Genomic DNA, 20580 nt, shown 5'->3' with positions numbered 1-20580 from the left:
ATTTCACATAAAAACAGTGCCAACAAGAACAAAAAAAGACTATCAAAGTATCAACTTCTAAGAACCTTTAGTTCAGCACCCATGAACATACAACACATATTGCACGGAAGAGATACACAGCCCTTTACATTATACATAACCTGGAACAAATTTATGTGAGCACAATAAAACTGCATGTTCGAATATTTCATTGATAAAAACATTATTTACACTGATTAAAAAAACAAAGATTAAGAATGCTGCACCGCGGAATGCCCAACATAAACAGAAAATAATCTGATAAACAACCACACACATATTGTTTTTCTACTTTGACATGCGAGCTGCATGTCAAAGTAGATTGCAGTTCTTGGGGCACAAACAAAGCAAGCTGGCAATCGACACGCAGCTCGGTGCCCGCAGTGGCGTGGATGGTGTCGAAATTAATTCTTCCCAAACCGTGACTAGTGGACTGCTCCGAGGTTTTCTTTGGAGGGCCTCGGTTGCACTCTTGGAATCATGGGTGGAGGTGGTGGGGGGAGTGCTGAGACTTCGGCGTTGGCTTCCCTGAACGATGACAGACGCTGAAGCCGTTCCAATACTTCGTTGAACAAAGTGTCCCCATACTCTGCAAAAGGAGGGAGCAATGTAATATACATTTATATATTAATTCACAAGGTAAGTGCTGTAGTCTTGAAGGCAAAAGTAAGTGAGCACTTTCTCAAAGTGCATTCTTGCAATTATGATAACCGTGCAGTAAACCACTGCATTCACAAAGCTTACATACGGTGTGTAGCACAAGAAATGCAGGAGAGGCTACACCCATAAGAACATTCTATGCACCAAGCTTGATCCCTAGGCAGCAGTGGGACGTCGTGTTGCTTTTTGGTCTTTTGGATTCCCTTCTTTGTGTACATACCTATATAAGGTCGTAAAGCTTGGAATAAACGTTAAGTCTCTTTGGAGATTTGTGCTCCTGCTGTCCTCCTTGTCCCCACTCTCCAGGGTTCAAATAATGTTTGACACATTGGCGTTTTATGCACCTAAGCGCATAAAGTGCCCAACATAAAGCACTGAGTAGAGCTTGCTTCATGTGGGCAGAGTAGCTTCTCATGTTGAATTGAACTACAGATTACTCTAAAAAGAGTTTCTTGAGACAGCTCACCATAAGCTGGCTCCGTTGTGAGGGGGAATGCTGCCAGGTGATCTTTCCGGGCTTTTGGGGCCTTCACATGCGACCTGTCTTCTCCCTCAGCGGTTTGGGCCTGGAGTCGCTTGCTATGTTCATTGAAGTGCAAAATGGCGAGGTAGGTACTCGGAAAGAAATGTCAAGTGTCCCCAGGCAATGCAAACATATACAAAAAAATTACAAGCTGGGTTACCGGGCACGCATTCCCTCATACGAAAAAGCAAGGGACTTCGGTGCAAATTTAATTAAGACGCTTTGAAACGACTCTAGTCCATATGTATGGCATGAGGGTGACACTTTCTTCAGGTCACGCAACAATGTTGGTGCCATCACCACTTTCAGAAATGCTTTATAGGCTGGTGATCCTGGGGAAAAAATGACTGGCATTGTTACCTGGATGCAGTTAAACAACAGAAACGAAAAGCTCACCTTGGCTAAGCCACTCTTTGTTTGTCAGGGGACCATGCAGACACTGAGTGAGGCTACCTTCGTGGCCATCATGAAGATCCACAACATGCCGTTTAATCGTATGCCACAAATCCAATGCCGTTGGTTCATCTCCTTTACCAACCGCAGCACACCAGTAGAGATGGTTGCTGGTGGGCTGAACCCAGCTTTTTAGTTTTTGTTGCAAGGTCGCTAACTGGCTGCTGTGAGCTTCTTCGTGATTCCTGTTAAGGTAGATTACATAATTCTTTCAATAAATGATGCACCAGCAGTTCATGCTACACGTTTGTTAGTTCCTACAGTTGCGCTGTATTTTTGTCGCTGATCGACATACCTTTTGACATGTGCCAACTGTCAAAAAAGTGTGTCATGGTCTGGTGGTTGTTGGCAATTTTCTTTTTATTGGCACTGTGCCGGTCTGTGGTAATGGACATGATGTTTATGCCTTCATCTTGCAGGTAGTTGAGGGCTCGGACAAAGCCCACCTTCTCTATCTGCGAGCTGGATTTCACCTCATCGCACTGACAAAGAAGTAGATAAGTCAGTAGCCTAGAGCAAATACTGGTACCACTATCTCATCTAATGTTTCATAGCAGTGCTCACAATGTCATCATTTGTCTGAAAAGAATACTGACTAAACAAAAATAATTTGTCATTGCGAAATGATAGATTATAGTGTAAGGACACCACTCAAGGGTTTATGTTCCAGAGTCGCATGCTTGCATAAAAAAAAAGTTAAGTAAAAACCACAGAACCAGTTAGGTGCCCTGTGATGTTGGAGGAGTCGTGGAAGTCACTCACTGCGACCATGCAATTAATCTGTCTTTAAATATAAGAGTTTGTGGTGCTGCCAAAATCCAAGGCATTACTCCAGCTTTAGAAATAATTGTTCACTATTTTACACCGCAAATATTTTGTACATGAAAACTCAGAAGGGAGGGACACTAGCCTCAAATAACCAAATCTTGACAGGCAGTTTCTAAACACAAAACAAACAGATTTCCAGCTGAAAGTTTTCTGCGTGATAGGCCCAGATAAATAATGTTTCCAAGATATTCTTGGCAACCATAAATACCCTCTCAGTGTTACTTTATGTAGGGTTCCGTGCTTTGGGTTAGCTACGGAAAATACAAGGACTGTTCTTCCAAGAAGTAAATTTTTTTATTGCAAATTCAGTTTTTTTTTTATAAAACTTTCCTTATTTCAAATTTCCAACTCTATGCGACAGGGGGCAACGGTCCCGAAGCAGCGCATCAACACTTTTTTTACACTCGGTAGGTTCAGGAATGTTCAGTCAGAAAAAAAGGTGACGAGAGAATTGTCCGGAACTGTTTACAAGATCTAACATTGCGAAAAAATGGAACCGGGCCGCATGGTGTTTGAACCTTGTTCCCCAGCGTAGTAGCTGTGTGCGTTTCCAAGTTTGCCACGCACACGGCACTATATGCACAAGCAGGAACCAGGAACATTTTCTATACCGAAATACATGAGGTATATCATTCAAGAAAAATTTGTTCTGGTGCTCAGCCAAATTAGAGTTTTTCTGGTAAAATCATCTTGACAAAAACCGAAACAGCAAGCGTTTTAATATTCTTATTTGATATATGCAAAAAGCATGGAAATCAGGACACAAATCTCATGCATGACTTTATTCCTTTTAACTACAATCACCTTGTAGCCCATTTCTATTAGTTCTCTCACCTTATGTATGGCATTTTATGTAACAGGAATGGCTCAAATAAATAAACATTCTTACCTCACCAACTTGCACTTGCTCCTTGTGTACAATCTTGTGGAGAGCATTGCAGTAGAAGCTGTATGTGCAGTATTTTGCGCTGTAGCCCGGCGAATCGCAACGCCCATCAACAGCCAGGTGCACTCCTCCTGCACTCCTCATGCTTTCTAGAAACTTTTCCTGTTCTGTGTTCCATACCTGTGTAAGAAAACTCAATTTGGAATAGTTTTTTTGGATTACCCGTAGACCTCTGATATATTGCCAGATATGTCACTGAGTTAGGAGTGTGTGCAGCTGCCATGCAGATACCTAAGGTAACAATGCTGCCACTGGTCAATCACTAGATTGTCATAAATGACAAAGCAGGCAAAGTATCGGGAATGAGATGAGACTGTGGCGTCCCAAGCAGCTAACTTTAGAGCTAAGCGGATGAGGACAACAAATAACTATGACTCCGCGCTGGACTGACAACCGAACGCTGCTTCAGCGTTCGGCTGGAGTTTGTGCTCTGCTGTCGCCTAAGGGGGAGGAGGGGCTCTTGTGTTACCACTCTGACCTGCTTGAACAATGCAGCATGCACGGTGCGTATCCCCGTTCAGCACAAACGCCCAAGTGAGTTAAGCTCGCATTCTCTGACGGCCGCTTTCGGGAGAGATCCGACACTAAAAATAAACGTCACCTCAATTACTATTAGTATTTTTACGTTCAAACGTGCAGCCCTCTCCCTTTCGCAACTTTTCGTCTGACCCCCTCCTTGTCGGGTTCATGATGCCTCGGCCTGCCGTTGCAAGAGGCTGCCGACCCCTGCTATAGACTATAGTGCTTCTAAATACACATTAGGAATTGCTAATGATCCTTCAATACTAAACGTTTGGCTGTAGATAAATGCACAACTTGTTATTATATCAGCAACTTATCTGAAATGCTTTGACCCAGTTCACTCATGTACAGTTGCACGGAAGGAAATAGTGATAGTGGGTGAATTGCTTTTACTAGACGTCGTGCCACCCCCGCACTCGATGGAGGCTGCAATTGTGTGGCTGCTGCTTCAGTGCTTCGGACCCTTACTCGGTGCATCCCAAAATTTGATGTTGTCTCCTAGGTGATGATACATATGTCATGTCGGAAACTGTCAACCCTCTTTTTACATTTCACCACATGCAGACTACTCTGTGGTTAAAAGAATGCCGAGTACATACACAGTATTCCCTGAACCATTCATCACATACGGAAATCAGATATATGACTATTTAAAGCGTCTGTTCATTCAAAGCATATCAGAAAAAATTGTATCTGCTGTCTCCATAGTGTTCTTTCAGACTGAACAGAATGAGCTGCAAAACGGTGATTTTAAAACTTACATCACCTATAGCTGGCGAAAGGCACCCCTCCTGGTACCTGTAGAATGTGCGGTCACAGATTACTTGGAGGTTTATGAGCCGCAGCATACTTAACGTGACGGTGGGGTTCACCCAACTGAAGAGAACAGCAGAGGAAAGGACAATATTCCCCGCACTCCTGCCTGCCACCTGCGGTTCACTCGTCCAGTTCCTGATATGCTCACTTGTGGGGGTTGGTCTCGTCGGCACTATAAAAAGATTTGTAATCGAAGCTGTAAATGAATTGTATAATATATAAGAACGCACTACAGTGGACTCTTTATAATTCTAACTCGGATAATTCAAACTTCGGGTTAATTCAATATATTAAAATTTTAGGTGTCCCACTATGGTTTTAATGTATTTATAAGCTGCTGAATTCAAGCAGTGTTTTTGCTTAATTTTTACTATTTCTTTGTCGCAGCGGGTTGGCCCCGTTGAGTGCGCATCTCACCTAGCACGCACATAGTGCAGTAAGGCAATACTCGCGCAAAGCTCGCGGGCAAGGCTTTTGTACAGTATGCGGGTGCTCGGTGAGAAGCATGTTCAATAGGGCTAGCCCACCTTGCAAGCAGTATACCGTCCCAACAATCTGCTTTCATTATTTTTGCTTGTTTTTTTCATTTTTCTGATTGCGTTACATTCGAGATTAAAGAAAGAATGTTTGCATATAGCGAGCACATTTATATGTTCCCTCGAATAGAATAGCGGGGAGACTTTTTAGGTTTAAATTTATGTCAAATCTGTCATTTATCTACCACCACAAGTAGGCATTGGACCTTCTGAGGTCACAGTTCATACACATTGTTATATTAAAACTAACAGGGCTTAGCAGTGGACGGTCGGGAACAACCTTCACGAGTTCAGCTGAATTTTTGTTGAAGCATGGTAAAACGGTAATAAAAGGTTTGGAGAAACTATTCGATAGTCGACTACAAATTATTCTGCCAAAACTACTACTCGTATCGAACTTCGCCAGTGTTGTCTGTGCGTATAGCGAATTGCTACATTGCCTCACGTAATTTTTAGATAAATTTTTGATACATCAAACAAAAGCTTGCGATATCCTGGAGTTTGAAATAATGAGAGTCGACTGCAGTTAGTTAAAAGGGACACTGGCATTCCAAAAATTAGTTGTTCTTTGCATAAAAAAGCTAGATTCCACTGTGTGAAAGCACTCCTTCATTTCAGGGTCACACATATGCTAGCAAAAAAAGGCAAAAAGAAACGCATAAAACCAGCGAGGTTCTTCCCAATGTCTCTCAATACAGGCTGTGAGCATGGTAGGTCACTCTGCATTTAAATATACAATGTTTCTCTAAATCCGTGTTTTTATTGTTTCAGTAACCGTAAAAATAGGAACTTCAGCTGTCCTGTTCATCAAAACATAGAATGTGGCATTCTAGATGTCTTGAAACTTGTAAAAAAATTATTATTCACGTCGTACCTGTATGTGACCTTGCTAGTAAGGAGATGAAGAGTCAATCTCTACCGACGGTCACCTAAAGAAGTGCAAAAAATGCGAGGACAAGGAAGTAGACAGACAAGAGCACACTCGCAACTGGTTTTTATCGTCGTCGTTTTCGCTCACCACCCGTCACAGGAAGTCAGCAGCATCCTGTCGACTGTGCCAGTCAACTGTCAGAGGCAGGGGGTCGGTAAAGATGGAGACGACGGGTGATGATGTTCACCCAATGGAAGTCCCACAGGAAGTCGAATTAGAAAAAAAATAGAAACTAAAAGTTGTTCGATCCCATTGGAAATATTCCGACGTTGGTTGGTTTACAATGGCCAGCATGGCGACGTTTATTTCAAAACGAAACAAGTCAGCGGTAATTTACAATACAAAGCTTCCAAAACTAAAACCCATACCCAGTCTGAAAAACCTAATCCCTCGAGAATCCTCTCGGCACCCCTTTTCTAGACTCGTAGTGGCCTTGCTTCCCTCCATAGACGGACCACTCAATTCAACTTTGTCCATTGTCACGTGGTACACTCTTACCCAAAGACCAGCAAGCTGTCAACGTGATCCCCCTCCGACACCTCAAGGGTCAAAACCAAATTCCTTGTAGATTCACTAAATGCTCTCCTGGCCACCTGGCTGGCGCCAGCCAGTTAAGTTATTGCGTTGATTAAAAGCGAAGTTTCTACACAAAACGGCGAAATACACCAGACACAAGCACACACGCTTAAAGGCCGGAAGTGCGGACAGAAGTACTACTGTCAGGGACACGGCTGTTTCTGCGCCCCAAACAGAAACCCAATCTGTTTCTTAACCACCGGGGTCCGACTCGTTTTCACCGAGCCCCGCGGCTGCTCAAAGTCCTCCGCGCGTGGGGGCGGTAGGCGACTCCCCGTTCATGCTCTCCTGCAAGCGTACCCCCTGCCGCGGCTCTGAGAGCAAAAGCCCAAATATGCCGACACAAACATAAGCAGATAAAAAAACAATGCCGACTTAACTATAGAAAGATAAGCTTTCTAAACAAAACATACTTATTAAAAACAAAATCCTGTGTTACTTAACAGCCACTTTCGTTCATAATCCGTCTTTTTTAGCCGCCTTGTTGAACCTGCGCTGTTACTTAGTTCACACTCCATTCTCTACCACAAAAGAAAGCAGACACAATCCTCACGCCTGGAAGTTCGGTCTCGCCCCAGCATCCGCGTACGCATAGGCCTCCGCCTTGTGATATCGCCTCCCTCTTGCCGTTGTCCTTCACTAAACTGCTCTCTGCGCGGTTGCGCTGCTATTTCCACTGTTTTGTCAACAAACGGGCGCCGTCGGTATTCTTGGCTTGTAGTGCTAATGCTGATGCATCAAATTTTCCAGCCTAACACGCACTCGTGTGAAAAACAGCGACTTGCGGGAGTGACAGAAGCCTACAGTCAAAGTGCAAATACCGTTTGGGAGTGGTCAGCTACTTACATATTCGCGCTTCTGTTATTTTTGCTTCTTTTCCCAGTCAGAAAGTTCACCAGACCTCTTTGGCATGTTGTGGTGCTTCCTGGTGTAAACATCAAACTCGTCTAATGTGTCCTTGTGTTTAATAAAGAGCCTATTGGGTTATGGTGTGTACAGCACACCAGATCTTTGTGTCCTGGTGTGTCCATCAGGCCAACTTATCGTGTGTCTGTGCGCAGTACACCAGCCTTGTGTATCCTGATGTGCACATCCGATCAAATTAGCGTTTTGGTGTGCAGATCACATCAGCCTATTGTATACGGAAGTGCACATCAGATCAGCTTAGTAACAGTTGTGATAGCCTTGCGTATCCGAAAGTGCACTTCAGATCAGCTTGGTGATGGCTGTGATTGCCAAGTGTAGCCTTATGTGCACATCAGAGCAGCCTAGTGTGTTGTGTCGTGCATTCAACCACCGAAAAGTGTGTCCTCGTGTGTACATCCGGTCAACTTAGTGTATCTGCTGTCCAGCACAGACCAGCTTAGTGTTTAAAAAAAAAACACGTTTAGAGTTTATAAAATGCACAGAGAATATTTGCCGTAATATTTAGGAATAAACATTTTTGTGGTTAATTAAATGGAAGAAAATCATTATCTGACAAATGCATTTCCTTTTTGTATCTCCAAGGAAGAACACGGGCCTTGAAAACCCAAAAATATCGGAAACTGCTAGGCTTTTGTCTTGCATAGGTAAAACGTTCTACAGGGTGATTTAAGGAGACGCCAGGCTCTTTAAATCGACCCAAAATTCGTTTTTTTAACCTATCACGCTATGATTTTGTGCGGCGTTGCCCACAGATGGTGCATTTTTTTCTTTTGCGAAATTTGCAAAGAGCGAACTTACCTGAGGAAAAAGTAAAGAAAGAAAAAGGTTTAGCTCCTATGGAAACGCAGCGACGCCACCGGTCTTCGAACAACACGGCGCCGTTTCGCACGAAAAACAAGAGATGGCGCAACGAACGCCGCCAACGAACGAGCATACGGCGCCGAGAGCCGGCGTCTTTAGCAGACAATCTTTTCAACTCAAAAGCGCCGCGCGTTCCCTAGGTGGCGACAGTCACCTTAGGAACGCCTTTCAGGTGGTAACAAGGAACTGGAGTTTCTTGTCTGCTAAAGACCCCGGCTCTCGGCGTCGTATGCTCTTTCGCTGGCGGCAGTTGGCGTCACGACCGCTTGCGCCATCTCTTGTTTCCCGTCTGAAACGGTGTTATGTTGTTGGAAGGCCGGTGGCGTCACTGCGTTTCCATAGGAGCTAAGCTTTTTTCCTTCTTTACTTTTTCCTCACGTAAGATCGCACTTTGCAAATTTCACAAAAAAAGCACCATCTGTGGGCAACGCTGCTCAAAGTCTGAGCGGGATAGGTTTAGAAACTGAATTTTGCGGTTGATTTGAGGAGCCCGGCGTCTCCTTGAATTACCCCGTAGAATCATAACCGTTTAGCGATACTCTGATGCCTGTGTCACGGAGCTCTTTATTATATAGTTTTTTTTTCATACCATGGTGCACACTTGGTAGATCTTAGAATGGCGCTATACTGCAACTAATTAGGCCAGCTGATAATCCTATCGATCTTTCAGAGCCATCCGTACTTTGGAGCTCCTCCCCCTCAGTGCACAGAAATAATCGAGCTCCCCCTCGCCCACTTTGATTCTCCTCGCCTACCCTTTGTTCATATGATTTTCCTGGAAACCAACCAGCGTCAAGCACCTCAGTCTTCCTCTCCTTGCCGTCAACCACTCATTTTGAAGCCTCGCGGCCACGCTTTTATCGGAGGTTCACTTGTGTGCTTCACGAAACGACGAGCATTTAGCAAAAGAACATATAACGTTAAATTCGCAAATAAATTCATGTTGCGAAAACTCCTTTTTGGGGTTGTACATTTCATTAGGTACCTTCTTTTTTATTCTCAGCACCTAATTTCTTTTTCTTTACTTTTTCCTCAGGTAAATTCGCTCTTTGCAAATTTGAAATTTTACAAAAAAAGAAGAAAAAACATTCACCATTTGTGGGTAACGCTGCACAAAGTCGTAGCGCGATTGGTTAAGAAACCAAATTTTGCGGTCGATTTAAAGAACCTGGTGTCTCCTTGCGTCACCCTGAACTTGGTGGACGGCCTCCATATTAAGCCTCTTTTATAACCCTGCTTTATTTTCATTCTAACCGCCCTTCAAAACGGTGTCCGCCGAGTAGTTTAAGCGTGATCAGCGCTGTCACGCTACAGTAGTTTCGCTTCGGGATTGCACAGCCATAATAGGCCTATTGCCATATTACCCATGCGTCAAAGAGAATGCAGGGATAGGCGTTCCACGCGCCACACGCGCAAGCTTTCCCCGTATAAAAGATTCAAAGTAAATAACCAAAATATAGTGTTGACGAACGCGCGTGCAAGATGCAATTTGTTTTAGGTACTAGCTTTAGAAAAGTTACTACTTCTGACGCCACCACGTGCGGCGCGTGGAACACCAATCGCTGCATTCTCTTTGATGCTTCGGTAATAAACCAAATCGTCAATTGGTCCAAGCGCGCCCTCAAGGGAGCGCGCGACTACCGTTCACTCTAAGACAAAATGGAGAAAAATGGTAGCAACGGCGTGTCTTCTTTTCTTCTTGAGTTCCTGTATAGGCTCCCTACGGGAGCCAGAGTTGCGCGTTCATGCATGGCATGTGGATTCAGGTCCTCACGTGACTGAATTCGGCGAATAGCAACGCCGTGCGCTAGAGGCGCGCGGCGCGCTCAAAAGCCGGGGAACGTACGCCGGAGCGTGTGCAACGTCTACTTTGTTGCACCACACTTATATGGCTCCTGACGTGATCGGATCTCGGCGAATAGCGGCGAGGGCGGCACGCGGCACGTGGAATCAAACGCGCAACTCTGGCGTCCGTAGGGAGCCTATACAGGAACTCTACTCCCTTCTACTGACGCGCGCCCCAAGCGGACACGAGAAGAAGGGAGGAACGAGACGTTTTTTTCTTTCTCCAGGCAGACGGGAGAAAGTTTTCGCCCTCCCGACTCATCTTCTTTCGGTTTCGTTTTCTGAGCACGTCATGCACGTTGTTTAATAAATTAATGTTGAGTTGATTGAGCTTTAGCGGCAGCGAAGGCTGCCTGTAATTCCGTCTCCCAATATAAACGTGCGCAACAATTTGGTTGCATTGACATCTTTACCACTAATTTTATCAAACGACCAAACGAAGCCGCTAGAAACGGCGAAGTTTCGGAGCTGCGCCAGCAGCGCTGCGTACACTGGGTAAGATGGCCATCTTCGGATGGCGGAACCCACGCGGAACCAAGCGAACCGCGCGGAACGATCTGTCGACGTTTTCGACGTTATAGAAATCGCAGGCACTGCGTCCAAGACAGGCAGGTTTTGCTGCCGGCTGCCTGGGTGCCTTCCGTGCTGAGTTCGATTCTGTTTTCCGATGTCGAGTGCCAACCGGCAATCAACGTGGTTCTGTATTTCTGCGTGTCAGCAACATAGCAGCAACATGGTAATGACACTGTTGTGCGTTGTGAACAGAATACTGGAATTATCGCCGATGTGACCGTGTGTTCGCGTATCAGTGATGTAACAACAAGATGAGATGACGTAAACTGTCGGGCATTGATGCCGCTGGTGGGCCGTGATCGGCGGGGGCGGGGTGTCGCAGTTTGATATTCCGCTCTACATTAAAAAGTTTAAGACAATTTGAGGGATTAGGCACGTGCCATCGATCGACTTACGTATAGTCATGTTGGAACGCTGGTGTGAACGGTATAAGCTCCTATCGTACTGTGGCCAATGTGACTATCGATTTTCTACTCCCTGAGAGAGATTGCACTCTGGGGAAAGGTTTGAACAGTACGAAATCATGACGGAAAGTAAGTATATTTGTAGTGTAGAATTTTAGCACTAAAAAAGGATAGTAGGTAAAATCGAAAAAAAATGCTATTCCTCATTTGGTTTTTTAAGTATACTACGGTTCGTGGAGAAACTGCCCTCCAAGTGGCAAGCTGGGATGAGCGCTAGAAGTTTTCGAGCTCGCAATGGCATAGCTCCGTACACATAAAGGGAAACTCCGCTTCATTCTCGGTTGTTAACGAACACTGCGACTCTCTTTAGTATCATCTAGAGAGACCGAATGTCAAATATTATAACGTAATACCACCTAAAAGATCACTGAACAGGTGGACAAAAACTGAGATGCGCGAAGTCACCAAAATCCGCTAATTTAGCGGGGGACGTGCGGCGCAGCCAACGTTGTATTTCCGTTGTGGCTGACGTCTGTTACATACGCAGTATTTTTCTTGGTATTTTCTTTTCCAGGGACAGCTTACCAGGCGGCGCTACGGACGCGCTCCATGTCTGAGCAAGCAGAGAGGCGAGACAGACAAAGAAAAAAAAAAAGGAACTAGAACAAGAGAAACGAAAAGACCGAGAGAGAGTTGTACGGGATGAGCAAATATGAGTTTCGCTGACACACGTGCCAACCGGTGCCAACAGACTAACCGCCTGGGTTGCCGCCTACATAGCCTGCTTCTTCGCTGCTTGCGTTGCCTGTTCGCCGCCGCCGGCTGGGACCGCCCTCCATCCTCGCCCTTCCTTTCGCATCCGCCTCCTTTCTGGGTCACCGCTGGTAGATCACGTGACTCATTGTATTCCACGTGGGTGCGTATGCAACTGACGTTAAGGGTACAATGTTGCCCGGCTGTGCCGAAGTTTCAGTTTCGGTTTGCGATTATGGTAAATAACAAATCGCACGAAAACAATTTTGCTTTTAATGAGACAAACGGTCTAGGGTTGTTTTGAAGTACTTTTCATGTATATATCACAAACTATATCAAAATGTCCGAAATCGAGCGGATTCGCCCTTTAACGCCTGCGGAAAGTCGCGGCTTTGACTGCATTCAAGTTGATCGAAAAGCGATTTCTCTACCCATGAAGCACCACTTCCAGCTCAGTGAAAATGCGCTCTACAAAGATTAATTTACCACGGCAACTGCAGCCGTGCGCGAACAGCACAAATAGAAAAACAAACACTGCCATAAAAATAGTGGCTACGACGTGCCGTGCGGGGAGACAAACTAATGGCTTGGAACCGCATTGGAGCGGCCTGATTTATTGGCTTTCAAATAATTACGACATAATCGAGCGTTTTCTTTTTATTAAGAGGTTTATCCCCTGAGCCATTCAAAATACTCTCAGAGTTATGACATTGCTGGAAAAAAATTAACGTGCTGGGAATTGTAGGAGAAGCGCTGAAGTAAACTCACTCAAACTCACACTCCCACCAGAAAAACGGTCAATCACGTCGCGCTGACTTACAGCACAAATTCTATTTTCGTCTTCTTTCTTTTTTCTTTTACCCGTGTTAAATTTGTCATCTCACTTTGTCCTCTTCTGTACAAAATAAATAGCATGAGCTTCGAGAGTGACGATATAACAATTATTTTTCCTTGAGTTACAATTGTAGCTCTTCCTTCAAACCAGTAATTGTAGCTAGAAGGAAGAGTTACAATTGTAACTCTTCCTTCAAACCAGTAACCTCGGGAGTCCCACAGGGTAGCGTACTAGGTCCACTACTATTTCTAGTCTACATTAATGACTTGCCATCCTGTGTCTCATCCCGAATTAGAATTTTTGCTGACGATTGTGTAATTTACCGAATAATTTCCTCTGTCAATGACCAGAAAGCTTTGCAAACTGATCTAAATGCTATTAATGCATGGTGCTCTTCCTGGCTAATGACCCTAAATTGCTCTAAAACAAAGTTTATGTCTTTTACTAATCACGTACCCCGGATTCCTACCTTCTATGTGTTAAATAATAATACTGTTGACCTCGTCTCCACTTATAAATATCTTGGAATTCATTTGCAACCTGATCTGTCATGGCACTACCATATAAAGCTCACCCTGGCGGCTGCTAACCGCTCTTTCGGATTTCTCAAGCGTAACCTTAAACAGGCTCCTCCTAACATACGCAAACTTGCCTTTTCCACACTAATACGTCCAAAATTAGAATATGCATCAGCCATTTGGGATCCCGAACATGCTTACATCATAAACGACATTGAATCACTGCAAAATCGTGCCGCTCGCTTCATATTTTCAGATTATTCACGTCATTCCAGCGTCACAGCACTAAAACGCCGAGCAGAGCTACCCGAACTACTCCATCGTCGCAAACTTTCACGCCTATCTCTTTTCCATAAACTTTACCACCACGCGTCACTTCACGGTGATTTCTTCGAGCCACCTGCCGTTATTTTTCCACGCCGCGATCACCCCTACAAAGTTAAACGCATAACCTGTAAGTCATCTGCCTTTTCCCGGTCATTCATTCCACGTACCACAATCGATTGGAATAATCTACCATCGCACATTGCCTCAGAAAAAGACACCACGAAGTTTCAAGAACAAATTCAAAATACTGATGCCATCTAACTTTTGCTGTTTTACATTGTTGTTTCATCTTTTCCGGAACGTGCAGAGCAAATGTGTACTATTTTGTTTTTACCTTGACTCAGCTTTATTGCAGTGTGATGAATGAGTGTATGTTTTTTTTTTATTCGTTTTTGAGTGTATCCTTTATTTTCTTTTTATTATTAAGTGTATTGATTGTTTTCTAGTATTCTGATATGTTGTTCAATGTGCACTAGTTCCTATTGGAACGATTTATGTACCCCCCCCCTATGTAATACCCTCTCACGAGGGCCTTTAGGGGTAATATGAATAAATAAAAAAAAAAAAGCGTTATTGATGGACTACTAACACAAGTGTCACTCCTTTTATGATGGTAGCTGTCTCTATTATCTCACGTGTTAACTGCTGATGGTTCTTTCCAATTACGGTGCTATTTTTGAAGTCTGCAGTGCACCCACAGTCACGGTAGTGAATGGGCAAAAGTCCCGGGTTTGCTAATCGGGTGTTGTTGTCATGTTCCCTTAATCTGTTAATTATACATGTTCCAGTTTGTCCTATGTATTCTTTGCCGCATGAAAAGGGAAAGGAATAAATCACTCTTTCTGAGCAAGGTATGTATGGGGTTCTAAGCTTTTAAGTGCAGACGGTATTAGTTTTTTGTATGGCGTTATCTTTTTTACATAGGAATGAGAGTTTGATGGGGCGGAAAAGACTACATCGATATTTGCTCGATTCCCAATCTTCTTCAGGTTATGAGAAATGTTATGAATGTAGGGGATGACTACCGGTCTTTGGTTACTGTATTTTTCGCGTGGCTTGCTGGATTGACTTGACCTTTTTTAATCTTCGGAAATTAAAAACAGCGCGGAAAGACGAGGACCAGACAAAGAAGTGACACGGACGTAGCGCTGACTTACAACTGAGTTTATTGAACGCAAACTCGCAATATTTATTTGTGGTGTCACGAACAAAAGAACATAAAAAATTCAGCCCATGTGATGCGTCACCAATAAAAATAAAACAATGATAAAAAACATTGAAAAAATAATAATGAAAAGCGCCATGACACAGCCGTACAGAGTATGTGCTAAAAATCGTGCAAGTCACGGAACCAGAAAATTCATCTCTTTGCCTGATAGGGCCACAGAAGGACTGCTTACACATGCTGCACCCAACCTCGCTATCTCAACAGCCTCTAGAATTTCCCGAGTAAGCTGGTCCCTATGACGCTTAACAACCTCACACCGTTGGAAGTCGGGAAGGCAACCACAGTCGCGGCAATGAATGCCCAGGTGACCAGACACGGTTGTGGAGACACTGTAAGCGTGCTCTCTCAACCTGTCGTTGAGACAGCGGCCCGTCTGGCCAACGTAGCGCCTGCCACACGTCAGAGGGAGAGAATAAACAACCCCCTCCGAACACGGGACGAAGCGATCTCGATGCCTCGTACTGCAAGCCGTGGCCGCCCTCGAAGAAGGGTTAACCGCTCTGCACAACCTGGACAGCTTGTCCGGGGCAGAGAATAGAACGTCGACGTCACACCTGCCAGCAATGCGTTTTAGGTTGTGGGACAGGCCGTGTACGTAGGGAATAACCACAAACTTTCTTCTTTCCCTCCCCTTTCTGTTGTTGGCCTCTTCTTCACTTCTCATAGGGCTGCTCTTGATATCTTTCAGCAAAGACTCGGCGACCGTTGTTAACACGTGAGAGGGAAACCCAGCATCTGCGAGGCGTTCAGTTTGCCTGTCAAAGCTATGTTTAATTTTATGATAACAAGACCTACGCAGCGCATGTGTATAGCATGTCCTTGCAATCGCCCGCTTGACAGTTTTTGAGTGAGCGGACTCGAATGGCAACAATGGCTTTCCAGCACGGGGTTCATAGCTCCAACAAAGATGACCTGGACATATAGTTAAATTTAAATCCAAAAACCGGATGCATCCTGCCTCAGGCACTTCATGAGTCAGAACAAGTGGCGAAAGGCAATGACTAAAAATGCCTAGACGAAAGAAAGGATACGGCATCGGCATGAAACAAAATCAGAAAATCATCTACATACCGGAAGACCTTTGCAACTTTGGTTCCCCCAAGCCGATCAAAGATGATGCGGTCAAGGCTCGCTAACAACAAGTCGCTAAGTACGGGGGCAATGCAAGAACCAATACATACCCCTTACCGTTGCAAATATATGTTACCCTCCCAAGTCGCAAAGGTCGACCTCAGATACATATCAAGGAGTTCCATGAAGCCTTCAACTGAAATTCCCGCAGCATTTTGAAAGGCAACTACACCAAACACATCGATGCAGTCACGAATGCAGGTAAGGAGTCCATTATGTGGCAAGGAGTAATACAAATCCTTAATATCGAATGAACAGGCCATAAAGCTAGTACGCTGGTTGTCTTTAAGAAAAGAAATGACATTATCGGAACTCTTCACGAGAAAAGGATCGTGAATCTCAAACAGCTTCAAACTCTTTTGCAGGAACAAGGCAACCGACTTCTGCCAAGTACCGGCCTCCGAAACAATGACACGCAAAGGGCAATCTACCTTGTGCGTCTTTGCTGCGAAGAAAAGCTCCAAACTAAGCTGTTTCCCAGCGTCAATTTTCTTAACCAGCTGTTCGAGGTTCAGCCTCTTACAAAGTTTTTTCGCCTCAGATTTTTGTTTAGTTAGGGAAACGCTGTCCTTAGGCAGGAACACAGACGAAATAGCCACAAGTGCCTTGGATTTATAAAGGTCAACTGGAAGGACAAGGAACCCCCCTTCTTTATCTGAGGCTAATAAAGACAAAGAGTTATCTTTCAAAAAGGTTGACACCTTCTTAACCGGGATCTTGCTAGCGCCAGGCGTGCGTCTGGTCAACACATCCAGTCCCTCAGAGACGCACCTCTCAGCCTCCGCTTCCGGAACTTTCCTGGCAACATCCCGGACGAGGCTCAGAAGTTCCGCCCGCGATTTCTTCGGCTCCACGGCAAACTTTGGACCCCGGTCCAAAACACGACGGATGCTCTCGGGCAGGGAGACCTGACCCAGCGTGTGGACGGTGGACCTGCTTGGCGCAGCCCTCTTGGGAGCCGAAGCACGTAGCTCCGAAAGCATGCGTCGCCAATGGAACTCAGCAGTAGCATCAGCGAGTTCGCGGTACTCACGCCACCTCCTGCCTCCGTGACCGTTGGAAGTCGTGCCTTGAAGCATGAGAAAAAGGCACTCCTTGTAGAAGCGGGCCTGTCGATGCCATTCCGAACTGAGGACCTTGCACATCCTGACTCCGTGCCCCTGCGAGGGTTTGAAGCCGCCGAAGAGTAGGATGATCTCTGGAGGAAGCTGCCGGTGGCGAACGTGAAATGAGAATCTTCGTGCGTTGCAGACGGCGATGGCGTAGACGGCGACGATGAAACAAGGCTGAACAGTGAAACAATTAAAAGGGCCCATTGTACTAGAAATGAATGATGCTAAAGTTGAGGCTTGGGCGAGTTGGTACATACTTCGGAAATTAAAAACAGCGCGGAAAGACGAGGACCAGACAAAGAAGTGACACGGACGTAGCGCTGACTTACAACTGAGTTTATTGAACGCAAACTCGCAATATTTATTTGCGGTGTCACGAACAAAAGAACATAAAAAATTCAGCCCATGTGATGCGTCACCAATAAAAATAAAACAATGATAAAAAACATTGAAAAAATAATAATGAAAAGCGCCATGACACAGCCGTACAGAGTATGTGCTAAAAATCTTGCAAGTCACGGAACCAGAAAATTCATCTCTTTGCCTGATAGGGCCACAGAAGGACTGCTTACACATGCTGCACCCAACCTCGCTATCTCAACAGCCTCTAGAATTTCCCGAGTTTCTCGGGAAATTCTAGAATTTCCCGAGTTTCTCGGGAAATTTCTCGGGAAGTTTCTCGGGAAACAGCCTCTAGAATTTCCCGAGTTTCTCGGGAAATTCTAGAATTTCTCGCTATTTCAACAGCCTCTAGAATCTGTTTAAGGAGGCTTTCGGCGACTGAAGTTAATTGATGCGAAGAATATCCCGCCCTTAGTATCCTAGATACTTGTCCTGCGAAGCTTGTTAGGCTTGAATGAGGGCAGGATTTGAAACTAGAGTTTTTTAAGCACTATGCTATGCCTCTCTTTTGCTATGCCTCTCTTTTGCAATTTAGACTATTCCTCTCTTTTGCTATGCCTCTCTTTTGCAATTTAGAATGCGCCAAATTATAATTGAGGAGTGCTTTTTTTTCCTCTCGGCTCATACGACCAACAGACATGATGGGGCTGAAGAGACAATCTTAGGTCCAGAAATCTTAAGGGTCCTAGCTCTGGAAGCTCGTGCGTAATCTCCAAAGGGTTTAAACATGTTTTAAACTTGACGAGCACATTGGGCACATGATTCGAGAGATCTTTTTCGTTGGTGTCCAGGAGTTTCAAATAGTCATCAACGTAGCGAAACACCTTTACCACAGTCGAGGAATCTAAGCCCTTTTGAACCAGTCTGTCTTGGTATGCTAGAAACAAATAACTGAGAATTGGCGCAATGCGGGACCCGACGCACCCTCCCTTTTTTTTTTTGAAGGTAGGTGTTACCGTTCCAAGACGCAAATGTTGACCTGAGGTAAAACCTGAGCAAATCAATAAAGTTGCTTTGAAAAAGTCCTGAGGTGTTCTGGAAAGCTATGGCACCATACGAGTCATTGCTGTCTTCAATGCTCTCTAAGAGGCGTACCTGAGATGAAGCATAGTATAGGTCCTTGATCTCAATCGAGAAGGCCTGGTATTGGTTGGCACTGTGTTCTTGTAGGAAGCTGATGACTTTGCATGAGTTTTTTACCAAAAAGGGTTCACCAGCGGTTAATAAATTAAGTCTTTGTAAAAATATAGCCAAAACTTTTTGCCAGGTGTCTAAAGATTTTGCCAGGTGTGAGGTGTTCTGGAAAGCCATAGCTTTCCAGAACACCTCAGGACTTTCCCAAAGCAACTCTCTTGATTTGCTCAGTTTTTACCTCTGGTCTACCTTTGCGTCTTGGAACGGTAACACCTACATTAAAAAAAGAGAGTCTGCATCGAATCCGCAATGCGCCAATTCTCATTGATTTATTCCTAGCATACCAAGACAGACTGCTTCAAAAGAGCTTAGATTTCTTGACTGTGGTAAAGGTGTTTCGATACGTTGATGACTATTTGATACCCATTGGCCACCAACGAAAAAGATCTCTCGATTCATGTGCACAATGTGCTCGTTAAGTTTAAAACATGTTTGAACACTTTGGAGATTACGCACGAGCTTCCAGAGCTAGGATCTTTAAGATTTCTGGACCTAAGATTGTCTCTTCAGCCCCGTCAAGTCTGTAGGTCGTTTGAACCGAGAGGGAAAAGACCACTCCTCAATTATAATTCGGTGCATTCTAAATTGCTAAAGAGAGGCATAGTCGATCAGTGCTTAAAAAACTCTATTTTCAAGTCCTGCCCTCATTCAGGCCTAACAAGCTTCGCAGGACAAGTATCTATTATACTAAGTGCGGGATATCCTTCACATCTATTAACTTCAGTCGCCGAAAGCCTGTTTAAACAGATTAAAAAAGGTCAAATCATACTCAGAAAGACATGCGAAAAATACAGTAACCAAAGACCGGTAGTCATCCCCTACATTCATAACATGTCTCATAACCTGAAGAACATTAGAAATCACGCAAATATTGATGTAGTCTTTTCCGCCCCCATCAAACTCTCAGGCCTTGGTAAAAAAGTTAACGCCATACCAAAACTAATACCGTCTGCACTAAAAAGCATAGAACATCATACATACCCTATTGAAAATTCCATCAAGGTACGTAATTTGGGACACTGGCTGCCAGTCAGCAGCCCTGGTGGAACGTGCCCTGATGGTCCATCAGATGACGTCTGACTGCCACTGATGGAATGTCCAATATTACGTATGTGGTGGTCTTTGATGGAACATACTGTGGTGTTCTTTGATGGAACGTATTGTGGTGGTCTTTGATGGAACGTATTGTGGTGGTCTTTGATGGAACTTATTTCATGGAAGGTGTGATCGTAATCACTGCTGAGTTGATACGATAGGCTAACCAGATTGCAGCGTTGCCAGAGAAACTAGTACATACTTTCGACTGCCATAGGATCACTGCAAGTTAACTTCAAGGAGAACAGCCAACAAAATGAAAAGTAATATGCAAAATCAAACCTGTTGTATGTTTATTAGGTCACAGAAAACGCCTGCCTTGAGCGATGCTCGATCTGAAAAGGTAAAACAAACAGCGCAGTTAGAATAATTTAAGTTAAAGCAAATGGTAACTGCAATGGTGGAACTGACAAATGGTGATTTGGAGCTCTTGTAGCAGGCAAAAACTGGTTTTGGGGCAGACATTCTCACTTTTGGAGCAAAGATTTTACCAATGCTATTGCGTCATTTCCAATGCAGAAGTTCAAAAATGCTATAACAACTTGGAACCTATTGCCGGTGCTGAG

At 44.5% G+C, this 20580-nt stretch overlaps 1 non-coding gene and 1 pseudogene across 1 annotated transcript; both read right to left on the bottom strand.

The window, feature by feature from the left end:
* Positions 1-422: 422 nt before the first annotated feature.
* LOC115317523 lies at positions 423-3512 on the bottom strand. The gene is made up of 6 exons (XR_005717090.2): positions 3372-3512; positions 1950-2136; positions 1598-1825; positions 1362-1533; positions 1145-1293; positions 423-607 (listed from the first exon to the last, which is right to left on the bottom strand). It is a non-coding gene; the product is annotated as an uncharacterized LOC115317523 (transcript).
* Positions 3513-4627: 1115 nt separating this feature from the next.
* LOC120846666 overlaps positions 4628-20580 on the bottom strand; it is a 105135-nt pseudogene continuing 89182 nt past the window's right edge.

Source organism: Ixodes scapularis, unplaced genomic scaffold, assembly GCF_016920785.2.
Source record: "Ixodes scapularis isolate PalLabHiFi unplaced genomic scaffold, ASM1692078v2 PGA_scaffold8__174_contigs__length_109621045, whole genome shotgun sequence".
Lineage (NCBI taxonomy): Eukaryota > Metazoa > Arthropoda > Arachnida > Ixodida > Ixodidae > Ixodes > Ixodes scapularis.
The sequence above is the reverse complement of the archived record's forward strand: the minus strand, read 5'-3'. Positions and strand labels throughout refer to the sequence as shown.